The 10958-nt window shown below is 35.9% G+C and overlaps 1 pseudogene; it reads right to left on the bottom strand.

Annotated features, from left to right (window-relative positions):
* Positions 1 to 10518: 10518 nt before the first annotated feature.
* On the bottom strand, positions 10519 to 10615 carry LOC138804098 (U6 spliceosomal RNA; annotated as a pseudogene).
* Positions 10616 to 10958: the final 343 nt, after the last annotated feature.

The raw sequence follows: 10958 nt of genomic DNA, 5'->3' as shown, positions 1-10958 counted from the left end.
AACTGTACAACTTTGGTGGGGGGGGAGGATTAAATGGGGGGCAATGGGAGGCTGGGAAGGAATGGGAAGGGGAAACAAATGAGGAGGCTACAATGCTTGATAAGTAATGTTCAAATTATCTTGCCCATGTAATTTTAACCCCTCTGTACAGTATTTTCACAATAAAAAATAAATTAAAAAATACTTCAAATATTGTATAGTTATAAATAGATAATACTGCTATTAAGGAATTTAATCCTAAGAAGTTTTGAATTGAGAAATACATTTGTGAATTAAGTATGTACACAATGGGGGATAAGGTCTTATAATCAATGACAGGTATATATGAGGATAAGCAGAACAACAAATAATTCATGCAAAAAGAACAAAAGATGAAAAAGTAAAATGAATGAGAAAAAAGAACAAAAAAGACCTAAAGGTCAGTAGAGATTTTTTTTAAAAAGCACATATACAGACATATACACCTAAAATAAGAGTTATAAGAGGAAGAAAAAAAGATTAATAATAACAATTTTTATAATTAAAAAGTAAATATTTTAAAAGATATAAAAAAAGACTTCTTTGATTTTGTTTTTGGGGAGTTGATGGGAAGATCCTGTATCTCCCTTGTGTCAGTAACCAGTCTTTTGGTGGAGTCTCTGGTTTGCTTGTGGTGTTTCGTTTTCTGTGGCTTGATTGGTTTTTTTTAAGTCAGTTTGTTTGGGCAGGCAGAAAAATTCTGTTGGTTTACCCAGAAGTTTGTGATCTTCCTCCCAGGCTAGTTCAGTGGGAAGGAGATCTGCTTTGAATATCACAAAAGAGGTAGATGGCTGTTTCCTCTAGTTTAGAGTTGCTGTGAAAAGGCTGGCTTCTGGGAAAAGTTGAGGCCTTTCAGAAAACAGTAGCTTTCCCTGAGGGGCTAGCTTCTGAGACATTCACAGAGCCCAGTCTGGAGCCATTCTCAGGGTTTATGTTTACTGAGTTTCAATTGATTGTCAGGGCTGCTGTAGAGAGGAGCAGCCTCTGGCTCTTTTTACCCAGTGAAGAAAGCCACTCCTTCGGGGGTGTAGCTTTCTCTGCCTGGTTGTGGAGTTCAGAATGGCAGGTCAGGGTAGGTACTTGTGACTCACTAAATGACTTTTTTGTTTTCATCAAAGGACTGAGTTGGAGCTAGCTGCTTAGCCAGGACTTTGTATCAAAGATGGATATCTCCGCTGTTGGGGGAGGAGTGGCCTTCCCTCCTCTGCTTCCTTTGAGAAGCAGTGAGAATGTCAGTTTTGTACTCAAGCGGGAGTGTGGGTTCCTGGGTAGCCTATGTTCTGCTATCTGCAGGATGAAGATATCTGCTATTTGTCAGTTCTTGTTGGTGTTGAGTAAAATCTGCTCACTTGCTGCATCTGGCACATTTGTCCCAAACTATCTGGGTTGTAGGTATGGTGGCTATGGACACCACAACAGCCGCCACAGCCGCCGCAGCCATGGCTGCTGGAAAATGCTCACATCTGTCTCCTTACCTGGATTTTCCCTCTCTGGCCAAACTCTCTGTACTGTGATGCACACTTGGTGTGCCTAGGACTGTTCACTGGAACATTAGAACTGCTTTCTCTGCGAGAGCTTGTTTAGCCACCATGTTCTCCTCTGCCATCTTCTCGAAATTCCTGAAGGTGTTTAAATGTTACTGGATTTGTTTTGGAATAAATATTTTTTACCTTGACTATCTTGAGAAAGAAGATTTGGTTTCTCAGCACTATAGGTAAGAACTTCAGTGAAAGAAACAAAAGGAAAAATGAGGAACAACTCAACACATACATTCAAAAGAAACAAAACAACCCAAGCAAACCCAAATTAACTCAGTACTCAATAACCTGCAGGAAATTCAAAGGTTTTTAAAAATAGATATGATAGGGGCTGGGAAGATGGCTCAGTGGTAGAGCAGTTGCCTTGCATGCATGAGGTCCTGGGTTCGATTCCTCAGCACCACATAAGCAAAAAGAAAAAAGCCGGAAGTGGCGCTATGGCTCAAGTGGTAGAGTGGTAGCCTTGAGCTGAAGAGCTGAGGGACAGCGCCCAGGCCCAGAGTTCAGGCCCCACGACTGGACTCAAAAAAAAATAACTATGATAAGCTTATGAAAATCCTGACTACATGGGAGCCTACTGTGGTGAGGATAGTGGTTAAAGCTCAGACTGGACCGAAAGATCTGTACACAATGCCAGGAACCTGTTATTCTAAATTCCAGGAAGAATAACACGAAATAGACTGACCCCACGATCATACACAAGTTGGAAGCGAGATTCAATCTGAAAGTTAATCAGGATAATTTAGGGCTGGGGGCATGCCAAAGTGGTAAGAACATCCATTGAGAAGACACAAGACACTCAATTGAAATTCTAATATTATGGGTATTAAAGAAAAAAAGCTATGACTTTAAATAATTGGAATAATTGCAAGATTTGAATATTGAGTGGAGAAAAATCCATGAGACAGATAGAGTTTACCCATGTTGCAATGCTTTCTACTTATGTGATAATATTATGTGTTACTCCAGATACAACAGAGTTACCTTGCAATGAGCATGGATGTGCAATTGGGTGAAAGAAATACTCTACTTACACAGGTGTAAATTAAATACTTTTTTGGGGTAGATTTTAGTTCTTGAACTAAGAGCCTGGGTGATATCTCTGAGTCTTTTCTCTCAAGGCTATCACTCTACTACTTTGAGCCACAGTTCCAATTCTGATTTTCTGTTGGTTGTTTGGAGATAAGAGGCTCATGGACTTTCCTGCCCAGGATGGCTTCAAACCAAGATCGTCAGATCTCAGCCTCCTGAGTAACCAGGATTCTAGGCCTGAGCCGTCCATGTTTTTAATAATTTAGTAAATTGTACAGTTACAGAAGTTAAAATTTATCATTATAACTTTTATAATATATGTGTGTATATTTATATCAATGCATACATATAGAAATATTTTAATGTATTTTTGTATCTACAGTAGAATTACGAAATCATCCTTCATTACAAAATAACATGGAAACAAGTTTAATGAGGAGCAAAGCATAGGGAATAGTCACGTTTCTTGTTGAATGAAATATGAATTGTGAGAATCAGTTTGAGAAAACCATTTAACAAAATGGATAATGGCTATTAATTCCAATCCCTTTATTTGCCCATATTGTGCATCCTCACACATGAGTGTTAAAGTCAAACCACACATTTTTGCCTTTGTAGTTAAATCATGCTATAACTTAGGGGATAGGTGAAGTAATCAAATAAAGATTAAAATAATAGTAAGTGATGCTATGAGAGCTGAAAATTATTTTAAATATGATAGTAGCTAATTAAATTCCATATCTCTTACTTTTACTCTATTGTCATATCCCTCATTACCACAGTAGGAAAGTACATAGATGATTCTCACTAAATTATGTGTAAAATTATGAAAAATGTATTAAAAGAATATGGGCACATCGGGGCTAGGAAAGTGGCTCAGTGATAGAGCTCTTGCCTTGCATGCATGAGGCCCTGGGTTGATTCCTCAGCACCACATAAGCAAAAAGAAGAAAGCTGGAAGTGGCGCTGTGGCTCCAATGGTAGATTGCTAGCCTTGAGCAGAAAAGCTGAGGGCCAGCGCCCAGGCCCAGAGTTCAGGCCCCTTGACCGGACAGAAAACAACAACAAAGAATATGGGCACAGTGTGGTTTTAGCTGATTCAGACCTGTAGGGGGTAGTGTGTTTTTGACAACTTAAAAAACCTTGTGATGGAGATGAAGGAAGGGATGTGCTTATTCTGGAAAATTGGCTAGAGGGTTGCTCCTAGAAAAATAGTGGTGAATTCTTCCCAAAGGTTACAGTAAAATCAATCTCACAATCATGTTCTCTACTGCACTATTCACCATAGAGAACTTATGGAATCAGCCCAGACGCCCTTTAGCAGAGGGATGGTTGGAGAAAGTGTTGCACATATACACAACTGGATTGCACCCATCCATTATAAAGACCGGTACAGCATTTGCAAACAAATGGATAGATCTAAAACTATGTTAAGTAAACAACGTCAGAGCCAGACACACAAAGGACGCGTATTTGGAATCCAGAATTTTATGCAAGTTAAACAACAGTATTAATCAAAGCATGCTATTTGCAGAGGAGTAATTTCTTATAAAATTGAACTTTTAATCCAACAAAATGAATACCAGGAAACTATCACTTGGAAAATGTGAGGGGAAGTCAAAGGGAAGGATTAAAGAGACTTACGGTAGAGAGTGAAGCCATAATATTCAATGCAGATAGTATGAAACTAGGAAAAAATGAAAGTGGGGTTAGGTTTGGAAGGATGTGAGAAATTTATGTAAAAATCCATCATACTTAAAAACTGATTCTTTGAATGGAAAACCCTTCGTACATTTATTTACTAAAAATATAATGAAAAACAATGGAGACATCTGATCTTAATCCATGAGTCAATATGATAATTTCCTTCTCAGAAATTTTCTTTGCAGGTATTATCCTCATAATAACAGAAAAGTGAACAACGCAGTGTATATCAATACATCACTTTGCCTATCCTAAATCGATGCAATATAAAAATCATAGTACAAATATTTCAATATATCACATGATAAAATAACAAGTAGAAAATATCAAACTATGATTGTTTTTCCAAGTACTTTACCTTTGGTATCTAATTTAATCCTCACAATAATCCCATAAAGTAGAACTACTTCTATTTTTAATTCTAAGATGATGATATGTAAATCTTCAGAGTTGGAATTACTAGTACAACATTGTACACACGTTAAGTGTTAGGCTGCGGTCAGTTCCCACCATATCAAATAACCTCATTCTATTTTATAACTGAATACCAGCACTCAGTCTACTAATTCTAGGAAAATTTCCCAAAACTATTGTGCACACTCTAATAATATTTCACTTTATCTTTGTTAGAAAATAAGTAACTAAGCCGGACACCAGTATATCACACCTGTAATACTAGCTACTCAGGAGGCTGAGATCTGCTGATTGTGGTTCAGAGCAAGTTCGGGCAGGACAGACTGTGAGACTCTTATCTCTAATAAACCACTAGCAAACTGGAAGTGGCACTGTGGTCCAAGTGGTAGAGACCAGGGACAACACCCAAGCCCAGAGGTCAAGCCCCATGACCAACAACAACAAAAAAAGAAAATAAGTAACTGTAATATGAAAACTCCAAGTTCATAATCAATTTATACCTCCCTGGTGAAAGGAACTGCTAAACTATAACATTCTTGATTTCTAGCTCAAAATACTAGAAATCATATTTTATGCCTTCACTCAACACTGCACTGCCTGGGGACCCCATCTCTGGTTAACACAGTCTTACTGAAAGAATGACCTGCCCAATTCCTGATGGAAACAGACTGCAGGTCTTTTGGAGCAATCGTTTCCACATTGTAGCTCACCTAAATTGTTTACCATTAGAAGTATTTTGATTGCTTTTTATACCCAAAATTTTGAGAGAAATGTACTACTATATAATGTTATTAAAGACTGATATAAAAATCACTTTTCACCCCAGATAAATATTTTACCTTTTGTATACACAAAAATGCAGTCTGATATATTAATGTTAGGAATGAGAGGTTAAAAATCATAGGCACCAAAACCTAAGTATGAATTAAAGACTCTCCAACTTGTGAATACAATTGTTTTAAAAAGACATCAATACTACTGCATTTTTAATGATAATGATAATGATAATGATAATGATCCCCTATGATAATAATGAAAATGATAAACTCTTAACACTTAAAAATAACTCATTTTCTTGGGAGTAGGACACAAAACACAAGGTTAATTCTAATCATTTAAAAATATCGTTATTTATACAAAACATTCACTCAAAACTATAAAGATTCTAAAACTAACTGAAGTACAGAGACACAAAGGAAATAATTTAACAGCATCATGTACATTCAATGGACTGTTAATAGAAAACAAACTTATACTAATAATTAGCTTACCCAATTCACTTACATTCTATTCCATTTACTTTCATAAAAACTGGGCTTTCATAAAATGATGCATAAAAAAGCCTATATGCCCACTTACATTTTCAGATCTTAACAATATTTATTTCAGAAATTTTAGCTCTATAGTCAATGAACTGAAATAATACTAAAATATTCAAAGGACTTTCAGAAATTGCAAGACTTCCTCTGGGATGTTATGTATATTGGAAAAGATATTCAAAAAGCCTTATTTGTTAAAGTTGCCGTAGTTACTCCCACAAAAGAGCCATTGGTAAAGATCCCTGTGCATGTACAAAACACCTTCAAATGCATACACAATCTGGACATTACACATGCATTTTGTTTGTTCGTTTTTGGAAGGAATATCTAACAAGCATATCGACAATACTTATTTTGTCAATAAGATGGGATATTCAAACTTAATATGGGTTTGATTAACTCTTAGTGCGAATAGATATGGTCTTGCAAAGAAAGTGATTTTCTACCGAAATCCGGAAAGAGTTTATCCAACTTGTGTTTCACAGGAATAACCAGAGAGTAATACCTGTTTGGTCAAGTCTGTCCAAATCACTCCATGAGTGTATCTTAAAAGTATAACCAATTTAAGAGGTCAAATTTTGTACTGACAATCATCTTACAGCAATAACTTACTACATAATTATGTCTGTATCTTCTTACCTCACATACAATAAGAGCTGAAAGCGGTCTCTTTATCTAACTTAATGCTGTAAATGCTTTGATTATGATGACTTTTTTAGTAGACAAATAATATGTACAGAAGGGTGGTTCCACTGAAATGACATGACAGAACATTGATAAATAAAACATTGCAACACAGTTAGCTCTGTTCAGCCTCACCCTGTCCAGATTGGCAAGCAACATTGCAACAGCACACGCACACATATACATGTATACACATGTTTGCACATGTACACACACATATACATGCATGCTAAATTCAGGGTTTATTGTACAAAAAAGTTCAAATAATATATTAGTGATTAGGACAAATGATAATATGCCTTATTACAAAATAATACATGAACCATCACCACCCTTGTTACATTTTACATGCCTCTCCAAATGTGACCACTTAATTTATTTTTAATTAATTGATTACCTTATTAATTCGTTTGGTGCTAATACTAGGGCTTTAACTCAGGGCCTGGCTTTGTCCCAGAATTTATTTTTTATTTCAGTTTTCTCAAGGCTAGCATTTTACTGCTTGTACCACAGCTCCATTTCTAGCTTTTGCTGGTTACGTTCAAATCAGAATCTAATGGACATTTTTTTTCTTGGTCTGCTTTCAAACCACAATTCTCAGATTTCATCTTTTTGATTAACTACTACTAAAGACATAAGCCATCAGTGTGGCTTCTACTTTTTCCTATATAGTTATCTAATGCACATACTTAAATAGTAATTTAAAGCTGAGAGTATAGAAGCAAGATGTACAGTGATGATACTGTCCTGTCAGAAATTCAAGTTAGTAATGTAAATTATTCTTAAGACCATACACAAAAAATACCATATTATAGTGTAAGAGAACTCACTATTGAACATAGGAGCCTTAAGAGCTTTCTAATAGATCCATTATTTATTGGTACCCAACATTAGAAAAATGTATGCGTCATTGGTAAAATAGAAGTCCTTTGCATGACTACATATATTCCTTGTTTTTATAAGACACTTGCTTTCATCTAAAAAGTAGGCCTGTCTATTGTCTTCATGTGATTTTGATGATTGAAAGTGCTTAGTGAGAAGGTCAAAATGTATTAGTAGTCCTTCATTATCAATTCTCATTTTCTTCTTGGAGAATATAATAATCAAATCAATAGTTCAGAATCGGCAAGCAATACTTCAGAATCATGCTTCCAGTGCAAGTGGATCACCAGTAAGAAATCCTCAATACCAATTTCCACAAAGTTTTGTCACAGATACAATCTCCCTGCCTTCTCTAGCTGCTTTACTACCCTCTTATTCCTTCATTGTACAAGAAAAGTATGATTCAACTGATTTCAGTCAGATCTGTTACTAGAACTATCAAGGATTTATTTTACTGTCTGTAGTTTGGTAAAATTATGTCTCTTTATGTAGGCTACTAAAAATGTATTTACTAACTTCAAGTAAATACATAAATTCGATTTCCATCTCTTTTAAAAAATAAAATTTTGTTTGCTCTACAAATTGATCAGAGGCATGGATTATGTGGCTAGCTACGTCATTACACATCTTTCTCTTTCTTTCTCTCTCCCTTTCATGGTTCTCATATATAACACGATTGCTCCATAATTATCCTAATTTATTTTGCTTTTATATTTTTTGTTGTATCATTTCACTTTTTGCTCTGCCATTTCCCAAATCATTTATATGGAAGGCATTATTTCCTAGTTTCTCATGCCTAGAATAAGCTGCACATGGAGACATCACTGGTCCTCATTTTCAGTGTGTACATTTGAATATGGAGGAATATCTTTCCTCTGCTCTCCATCAATTCCATACTCTCCAGTTAGAATAATTTCGAATAGTAAAATTGGAAAAAGAGAAAATAAATCATGGTGAATAAACAGTTGCAGAAAATTCACTGGATATTTTTGACCAGTTCAACCAATGTGAACTATTAGGGAAATACATGGACACCTCATTCCCACTGGCACTCAAAGTTTCTGGTTAGGCAATTCTTAGGAATATGGGGAACAAGATGAAAAAGTAAGGAATGGTATCAATTGCAAGAAAAAAAATGGAGATGGATCCAACCATATTTCTTCAATTGGCTGTCGAAAATATTCAGCTTACTACAGTGCGGAGACTTCTTTTTCAAAAGGCCACTTATGTGAATAGTAGGGATGATGATCAGTATATCCCTCTTCAAGAAGCCTACGGTGGACACTTAGACATTGTCAGTCAGTTGGTTTCTCAAGCGGCACATGCAATAACTGTAGATGACTGGACACCCCTGAACAGTGCATACACGTGGAATAATACCAGAGTCGCTTCTTTCTTACTTCATCATGATACAGATACCAATGGCCAAACTAACGGACTTTTTTTTTAAATTTTTTTTGGTCTGGTCGTGGGGCCTGAACTCTGGGACTGGACGCTGTCCCTCATCTCTTCAGCTCAAGGCTAGCACTCTACCACTTGAGCCACAGCACCACTTACCGCTTTTTTTTCTGCTTATGTGGTGCTGAAGAATCGAACCTTGGGCCTCATGTATGCAAGGCCAGCGCTCTACCACTGAGCCACTTTCCCAGCCCAAATATTTTTGTTTGTTTGATTTTTGTTGTTGTTGTGATTTTTTTTTTTGGTGGGTCATGGGGCTTGAGCTCTGGGCTTGGGTGCTGTCCCTGTGCTCTTCAGCTAAAGGGGAGTGCTCTACCGCTTGAGCCACAGTAACACTTCCCCAAACTAAAGGACTCTTGACACCCTTATATCTTGCTGTTGAGAATTGAGATAGCAAAGATACGCTGGATCGCCTTCTGTTGAACCATTATATAAATCCAGGCCTGAAGAACAACATAGAAGAAACTCTATTTGACATTGCCAAAAGCATAAGTATGTATCACTACCTCTATGAAGTTGTAAAAGGCTGTACAAATTGTTCACCGAAGTCCTAATGGTCGGATTAAGTTTCTTAAATTTCAAAAATGCAAGTTCATCTTTTGTGTCCCTACAAAATATTTTCACAATCCAAATAAGAGCAATATCTTTCCTTTTGGTCGGTCATGGGGCTTGAACTCTGCGCCTGGAGCTATCCCTGTGATCTTCAGCTCAAGGTGAGCCCTCTACCACTTGAGACACAGCTCCACTTCCAGTTTTCTAGTGGTTTATTTGAGATAAGAGTACCACAGACTTTCCTTCCCAGGCTGGCTTTGAACCATGATCCTCAGATCTCAGTCTCCTGTTTAGCTAGGATTATAGGCATGAACCACCAGTGCCCGGCAGCACCAATATTTTACTGTAAAAATTCATGGATTCTGCGGAATTCTTCCAAGTGAATTGCCTGCCTTGGATGGAAAAATGTATTCAATAGATTTTGTAAACATGTATAATAATTTCTTCAGAGTTTGTGATTTTTTAATAAGAAATAATTTTAATTTACCTGTTGAAATGAGTAGTACAGAAACTAAAATATTTCTGGTGCTTGTCTGAAAAAGTATATTTTAAAATATTCTATATTCTATGTTTGCATAATGTTCACAATTTATTTTCTCCTAGATATACATTGAATTCTATATTATTTTATAATATATACGTTCATTAATGTGTCCTTTCCGATTGTATTCCATAAAGAAACAGTTTGATTCCTTTTTTTCTAGGTCTTAATATTATTTTTCTTTGGGATAAAATGACAATGTTGTTTAATTTGAAAAGTTTTGTAAAGTTTATGCTATGTAAATGCCTTTCTGAGGTGATTTAATACACTGATGTCAAACTAAATTTAATTATATGAATTACGTGTATTGTTACACTTGTAATTTTGTAATCAACTTTTTAATCACTTTTTTTTCATTTCTTGCATCTGAAGAATGAAAATTATGGAATTCTTCTCAAATTTTCATATTATCCTTGTGCAAGTGCCATGTTAATCTCTGTATTGTAGTTTGAGTATACGTGCTGCTGAAGCATGTAGTATCCTCTAAATTTAATAGTTAATGCTGCAATCTTTATACAGGCTTATATCTATGGGTGCCTACTTGTAACAAGGAAACCTTATTGTTCCTAACAATGCTATCGATCTTATTTCCCTAAAATTCTGTGAATATTGGAAAAAATTATATTGATCAGTCGATTGCTCACATTTGCAAACTTTTTTTGCCAATGAATATCTTAAGTCTTTTTATTTGGAATTTGATCATACTCTCTATTATTTATAATTAGGTCCAAAGGTGATGGCTTTTTCAAGTATTTATTTATCCAGCTTTGTGGACCTAATGGATTCAAACTAAGCGTTGCTTAAGAGCTACTTCTA

This window comes from Dipodomys merriami, unplaced genomic scaffold (assembly GCF_024711535.1).
Source record: "Dipodomys merriami isolate MVZ:Mamm:240054 unplaced genomic scaffold, mDipMer1.0.p SCAF_356, whole genome shotgun sequence".
NCBI classification, from domain to species: Eukaryota; Metazoa; Chordata; class Mammalia; order Rodentia; family Heteromyidae; genus Dipodomys; species Dipodomys merriami.
Note: the sequence above shows the minus strand (reverse complement) of the source record. Positions and strands in the feature narration are given on the sequence as shown.